Below are 8,127 nucleotides of genomic sequence, written 5' to 3' on the forward strand. Positions count from 1 at the left end.
TACATGCCCCACAAACTATAACTTGTCCATGTACTACAGACATAGGCATCACTGTAGAACACCAAAATTAGAAATAACACAAGTGCCCAAACACAAATGGTTAAGCGGTGTTATAGACATAACACACAACAATGAAGATAAATGAGCCATGACCACATGCATAAAAGTGGATGAAACTCAAAACCTAATAAAGAATTTAGAAGTCAGGAGAATAAATTATGGTTTCCTAATATTAACAAGATAAAATGTTAAAATAATTTTTAGGTACATAATCATGTGTGTGTGGTAAAAATCAAAATAATTGTTTTTAAAAGTCAAAAATAAATACAACATTCAGAACGGTTATGTTTTAGATGGTAGGTCAAGTAAAGGAACTCTGTGATATAATAATGTTCTGGTTTTTGGCCTTTGGAAGATACTGATTTTATCATATGTCAGTTATTTATAAATGCTGTAGAATACTCTTATTTATGTATATTTAACAATTTACTAAAGGGATGGAAAATATGGGCTCACAGCTGATTTTTCATCTAATCAATTAAAATTTACTCCAGGAATGTAAAGATGTTTCAAACCTAGGAATCTACCAACATAATTATTTTAACATATGAAAGGGGAAATGGGATGATTTTATCAACAGATATTGAAGATGTAATCAATGCTATTTGGAAGCCCTTCATAATTAAAATAGAAATAAAATAAAAACTATGTATTAAAATCCAACTGCAAATATTCTATAAGTTAAAATTAAATCCTTTAGTATTTAAATTAGTAACTAAAGTGCTATTAACAATCAGTTATTCATCATTTTCCTGGAAATTTTAATACAGATTATAAGAAAACAAAATGAAATAAATGTAAAGAATATAGTTAAATGTTTCTTTTAATAATGGCATTATTTAAAACTAGGAAACAAAACATTAGAAATAATTTGAGGGGCGGCGCTGTGCTGTAGCAGGTAAAGCCGCTGCCTGCAGTGCTGGCATCTCATGTGGGCACCAATTAAAGTCCTGGCTACTCCACTTCAAATCCAGCTCGCTGCTATGGCCTAGGAAAGCAGAAGAAGATGCCCCAAGTCCTTGGGCCTATGCACCCACATGGAAGACCTGGAGGAAGCTAATGGCTCCTGGCTCCAGATCAGTGCAGCTCTGGCCTTTGCAGCCATTTGGGAAGTGAACCATCAGATGGAAGACTTCACTCTCTCTGCAGCTCCTCCTTTCAAATAAATAAATAAATCTTGAAAAAGAAATAATTTGAGGGGTGGGTGTTCCACATCCAAGTGCCTAGGTTCAATTCCTGGCTCACCTCCTGATGCAGCTTCCCACTAACATAGACCCTGGGAGGCAGCAGTGATGGCTCAGGTCATCGGGTTCTGTCCATCCATGTAAGCTGATCAGGATTAAGTTCCCAGCTCCTGGCTCTTGTCCTAGTCTCACCGTGGTTTCTTGTGGGCGTGAAAGAGAAAATTTAGGACCTACATAACCTTAAGGCTGAAATCTTAAAGACAAAACACAAGGACAGACATTTGGCAAAGTAGTTAAGATTCCACGTGGGACATGCACATCCCATAATGTAGTGTTTAAGAGCTCCAGCTCCACTTCTGATTCCAGCTACCTCATAATACACACCTTAGAAAGTAACAGATGAGAGCTCAAGTACATGGGTTCCTCTCACCCACGTAGGAGATCCAGACTATTTTTGGGACTCATACCTTTGGCCTGACCCAGCCCCAGCTGTTGCAGGCATCTAGGGAATCAATCAATGAATCTCAATCTCAATCTCAATCTCAATCTCTCCCTCCCTCCCTCCCTGCCTCCCTTACAAATAGAAATTAGAAGAAAAAGAAACACATAATTGCAAGATCTGATTAAATGAAAATAGTCAAATTTGCTTTAACCAAATCCACTGATAAGAAATCTAAAAAACTTCCATGCTCATGGAAAATATAGCTTATTATGAGTATTATCAAAATATTATTCCCTAAAACAGCATTTCATTTATACATATATATATTATTAAAGATTGATTTATTTGAAAGGTAGAGTTACAGAGAATCTTCTATCCACATGTTCACTCCCCAAATGGCCACAAAAGCTAGCTAGGGCTGTGCCAGGCCAAAGCCAGGAGCCAGGAGCTTCTTCTGGATATCCCACTTGGGTGCAGGGGCCCAGGGACTTAAGTCGTCATCTGCTGCTTTTCCATTAGCTGGAGCAGAACTGGAACAGCCAGGAGTTGAACTGGCACCCTTATGGGATGCTGGCACTGCAGGCCACAGCTTCATCCACTGCACCATGGCACCAGCCCCTCCAAAATAGAATTTCTACTCAATATAGCTTTTATTAAAACACAAGACTATATTTTATCTTACAATGGACAAATGAAAATATATATTAAAGTATTAAATAAAAGAATATCCAACAAAAATGCAAGGATGATGTTGGGGAGGCCTAAGACCATAAAATTGTATTTCAATAGAAATAAATAGGTAAATTGGTGGTTCAAATCCAGAAATCAATTTCAGAATATGTGAGATGTTTGTTGTTGAATTCCAAAAGAAAAGGAAGGATGACTTAATAAATACTCCTGGCAAAATCTGACAGATTGACAAAAATAAAAATTTTTATTCTTTATTTATACCGCATGCAAAAATAAATTTCAGCTGGAAAGAGTATGCCAGGTTAATTTGGATCAGTTCTTATGTTAACAAAATTTAGAAAAGTTGAAGAAAAATATAAAATACATCTGTTTGAGAGCAACCAAGGCAGAAAAATGTGGAGTCAGAATCTAAGAAAAGTAGACAGGAACAGAAGAGCCTCACAGTTTGTACAGCTGCACCCAGGAGGAACAGTCAACTGCAAAAGGTTGTGAGAGTCTCAAGTGCTGAGCAATCATTTTGACAATCTCATAGCGCTGAGGACATACTGATTCTCACTGCCTTCCAAGAGGGAATGGCCCTGGAAAATATCCAAAGGTTTTAGTTGGAACCCAAAAAGTTACACTCAGCAAATAAGAATGAACCCTCAAATAGAAGTGAAGCCTAACTCCCAAACATGCCAGTTCATGCTTCAATTAACATGATCTGCCACTGGTTTCACTAATAGAAGCAAAAGTAGATCATAAGAAGAAGGATAACATCTGTGGTTTCCCTACACAGTCCAACGTCTTCTACTTCATCAAAGTAAACAAGACAACATTTACAGAAATGCATGGAAGAAAAAAACAATAGAAACAGACTCAGAAGAAAGTCTAATAATGGAGTTATGAAATAGATTATAAAGTAACTGATATACATGTTAATGAGATTTAAAAACAACACATGTTTGCAGAGATAGACAACAATGAAAAACCTCAAAAAATTATAAAACTAAAAATGCATTCATAATATTACAAACTCAATACAGTGGTTATAAAATTGGAATAGATGTAGCTAAAGATAGGATTAATATATAGAAGATTTCAGTAGAAAATCTAGACTAAAACAGAATGAAAAGGATGGAAATAATGAAAATAACATAAAACATTTGATATACAGAAAACCTGTAGTATGATTATTGTTGAAATCTCAGCAGAAAAGGAGAGATAATGAGCAGAATATTGGAAGATACAGTGACTGAGGATTTATCAAAAGTGTCCCTCAAAAAAAAATCAAGTTACATATAAGGAAAAACCAACTAGCCTAACAGCAAACTTCTCAGCAGAAAACCTACAGGCCAGAAGAGAATTGGGATGATACATTCAAGGTCTTAAAAGAACAAAAACAGAGAACTCACCACCACCAGACTAGCCTTATGATATGCAATGACTTTGAACAGCCATTGTCTTAACTGTTGAGGAAAAAAAAATGTTTTTTCATACTGTTTGTTGAACTCTCTACTTAGTATGGGGTTAATCTTTTTGCGTATAAAATTAATTGAAAATAGATCTTAGTGGGGCCAGCGCTGTGGCATAGCAGGTAAAGCTGCCACCTGCAGCACCAGCATCCCATACAGGCACTAGTTTGAGTCCTGGCTGCTCCACTTCCAATCTAGCTCACTGCTATGGCCTGGGAAAGCAGAAGATGGCCCAAGTCCTCAGGGCCCTGCACCCTCGTGGGAAACCTGGAAGAAGCTCCTGGCTCCTGGCTTCGGATCGGTGCAGCTTCAGCCGTTGTGGCCAACTGGGGAGTGAACCAGCAGCTGGAAGATCCCTCTCTCTGACTCTCCTTCTCTGTGTAACTCTGACTTTCAAATAAATAAATAAATCTTTAAAAATTAGAACTTGGTCAAAATAACAATAGGAATATGAGAGGGAAGAGGAAGGATGGGAATGCAAGAAGGGTGGAAAGAGTAAGTGTTCCTAAATTTATATTTATGAAATGCACAAAATTTGTGTCCTTTAAATAAAAGGTTTCTATGTTAAAAAAAGAAAAAGAAATTATGGAGCCTTATGTTAGAAATAAACATGAAAACACAACACTACTAAAATTACTAATGGAACTGGTAAAATTAGAAACCAGTCAACAAAATGGCAGGTGTTAATTCTTTCCATCAATACTAACCTAGAGTCAAAATAGATTAAGTCCTCAACCAAAAGATTTAGCTTGGATGAATGGATTTTTAAAGGGGAACCAACTATATTCTATCTACAAGAAACTCACCTCAGAAACAAAGACATGAACAGAAAAGTGAAGGACTCAAAAACGGTTATCAGGCAAACGGAAACCAAACGTGAACAGGAGCAGCAACACTCGGATAAAAAGACTTCACATTTAAAAATATAGAAAGAAACAAAGGACATCAATATAGGACCACGAAGAAAAATACAGCAAATACTGTTAGACCTAAAGGGGGAGATACACTCCAAAACAATAATAATGGGTGACTAGGGACCTGTCAGAGGACATTCCACCCAACAGTTACAGAAAACACATTCTTCTCATCAGCACATGTACCATTCTCTAGGATATACCATATATTAGGCCACAAATTGACTCTTACTAAATTTTAAAAGACTGAAATCACACCATTTTTATTCTTAGACCACAAAGGTATAAAACTAGTAATCAACAAGAACAAGAAAACACTCCTAACTACACAGAAATTAAACATGCTACTGAATGATCAATGGGTCACTGAAGAAATGAAAAAGTAAATCAAGAGGCTGGCATTGTGGAATAGAGGGTTAAGCTGCCACCTACAATGCTGGCATCCCATATGAGCACCGTTCCACTTCCAATCCAGCTCTCTGCTAATGTGCCTGGAAAGCAGCACAGGATTGCCCAAGTGCTTGGGCCCCTTAACTCAGGAGACCTGAAACAAGCTCTCTCTCCTTGCTTTGGCCCAGCCCAACCCCAACTGTTGCAGCCATTTAGGGAGTGAACCAGCAGATGGAAGATTTTTCTTTCTATCCCTCCCTCCCTCTGTAACTCTTTCAAATAAATACTTGAAACATAAAATAAATCAAAAACATTTTGAAATAAGTGAAAACAAAAACACAACATATCAAAACCAGTGGAATACAGCAAAAGCTGTGATAGAAGGAGGTTTGTAGCATTAAGTGCTTACATTAAAAAAAAGTCTCAAATGATCTAATGATGCATCTTGAAGACTTAGAAAAACAAAAACAAAACAAACCCAAAGTTATAAAGAGGCAAGAAATAATAAAGATCAGAGCAGAAATAAAATGAAATTGAAACTAAAAAAAAATCAAAAACATTTTGAGAAGACTAACAAAATGGACAAATATTCAGCCATACTGAAAAAGAGAAAATTCAGATAAAATTAAAAGGAAATATTACAAATGACACCAATGAAATGCAAAGGATTATAAGAAATATGGAAAATTACATGTCAATAAAGTGGACAAACTCAAAGAAATGGACAAGGTCCGAGATACATATAACCTACCAAAATCAAACCAAGAAGATATAAACAATCTGAACAACAATATTGAAGCAGTAATTAAAAGTCTTCCATCAAGGAAGAGTCCAGGACCTCATAGCATTACTACTCAGTTCTGCAAAGCATTTAAAGAGGAACTAACTCCAACACATCTCAATTATTTCAAAATATTTAACAGGATGGAACTTTGCCAAATTCTTTTTATCAAGTCAATATCACTGATATCGATACCAAAGACACAACATGAAATGAAACTACAGATCCAAGTCCCTGATGGAAAGTGGATACAGTTCAACAAAATCTAGCAAACCAAATCCAAAACTATATCAAAAAGGTCATACATCATGAAAGAGTGGAATTTATCCCAAAGATGCAAGCATGGTTCAAGATTCACAAATAAATAAATGTCATAATTCAACATCATAAAACAAAATCTATATGGTCATTTCAATAGATTCAGAGAAAGCATTTGGTAAGATTCAATATCTCTTCATGATAAAAACCACAAATTAGGTACAGAAGGAACATATTTCAAAACAAAATGGCTGTATATGACATCAACAGCTAATATCATACTGAACAGGGAAAAGCTGAAAGAATTGTCCCTCACATCTGGAACAAGACAAGGATGTCCACTTAACACTTCTTCAATATAGTACTGGAAGTATTGACAAGAACAATTAGGAAGGAGAGATAAAGTAAATCAAAACTGGTAAGAAAGAAGTCAAAATATTCATGTTCCCAGATGACATGATGTTATACAAGGAAAATTCTAAATATCTCATCAAAAAGCTGTCACAATAAACCAATTCAGTAATTTTTCAGGTTGCAGTACAAAAAAAGTAGCTTTCTATATACTAATAATGTATTTGCTGAAAGAGAAATCAAGATATAAATCCCATTTACAATAGCCACACACACAAAAAAAATCAAGTGTATAGGAATAAAGTTTACAAAAGTAGTGAAAGACCTCTATAATGAAAATTATAACCACATTCATGAATGTAATCACCAAGGACAAAGAAAAAAATAGAATAGTCCTTGCTCATAGATTGGAAGAATATGAAAATGTCCCTCTTATATAAATCAGTCTACAGATACAATGCAATCTATCAATACCAATGACATTCTTTACAGAATTAGAAAAATGAATCTTAAGATTAATATGGAATCACAAAAGACCCAGAACAGTCAAAGTGATCCTTAGAAAAAAGACAATCAAGTTTGAGGCATTACAATACCTGACTTCAAAGAAGACTACCAAGAAATAGTAATTAAAACAGCATGACGCTGATATTACTGGCATACAGATTAATGGAACAGAATACAGAGCCAAGAAATTAATCCATTTACATACATCCAACCGATTTTTTTTTTTGACAGGCAGAGTGAACAGTGAGAGAGAGAGAGAGAGAGAAAGGTCTTCCTTTTTGCCGTTGGTTCACCCTCCAATGGCCACCGCGGCCGGCGCACCGCGCTGATCCGAAGGCGGGAGCCAGGAGCCAGGTGCTTCTCCTGGTCTCCCATGGGGTGCAGGGCCCAAGGACTTGGGCCATCCTCCACTGCACTCCCGGGCCACAGCAGAGAGCTGGCCTGGAAGAGGGGCAACTGGGACAGAATCTGGCACCCCGACCGGGACTAGAACCCGGTGTGCCGGCGCCGCAAGGCGGAGGATTAGCCTAGTGAGCCGCGGCGCCAGCCCATCCAACTGATTTTTGACAAAAGTGCCTAGACTATACATTGAAGAAAGAATAGTCTCCAATAAATGACGAAGGCAAAATTAGAGATATACACATAGAAAAATGAAATTAGATCCCTCCCTCTCACCATTTACAAAAATCAACTCAAATAAAGACCTGAAACTATGAAGTTGCTGGAATAAAATGTAGAGGAAACACTTCAAGACACTGGTGTGGGTGATGAAACAAGAGCAAAACTAGCAAAACGGGGTTATATCAAAATCAGAAGTTTCTGCACATTAGAGTAATTAAACATCCAACCAAATGTGGAAAGTTAGTTGAAAGGTATGTATCTGAAAAAGGATTAATATCCAGAATGTATCAGTAACTCATAAAATTCAACAATCAAAAAAACAACCTGTCAAGAAGTTGGCAAAAGCCCGTTTCTTCCTTGGCACTACTTATGGAGGTGGCAACCTTACAGTCAGTATATGGCTTCCCTCAGAACGCTGGTGAGCCCAAGACTTAAAAAAAAAAAAAAAAAAAAAAAAAAAAGGACCTGCGCCAGT

At 36.7% G+C, this 8,127-nt stretch overlaps 1 protein-coding gene across 22 annotated transcripts in view; it reads right to left on the reverse strand.

Moving 5' to 3' along the window:
• TDRD15 (tudor domain containing 15) overlaps positions 1 to 8,127 on the reverse strand; it is a 462,408-nt gene that overhangs the window by 223,050 nt on the left and 231,231 nt on the right. The gene's annotated exons all lie outside the window — the stretch shown is intronic.

The sequence above is a fragment of the Oryctolagus cuniculus genome, chromosome 2, assembly GCF_964237555.1.
Source record: "Oryctolagus cuniculus chromosome 2, mOryCun1.1, whole genome shotgun sequence".
Taxonomy (NCBI): Eukaryota; Metazoa; Chordata; class Mammalia; order Lagomorpha; family Leporidae; genus Oryctolagus; species Oryctolagus cuniculus.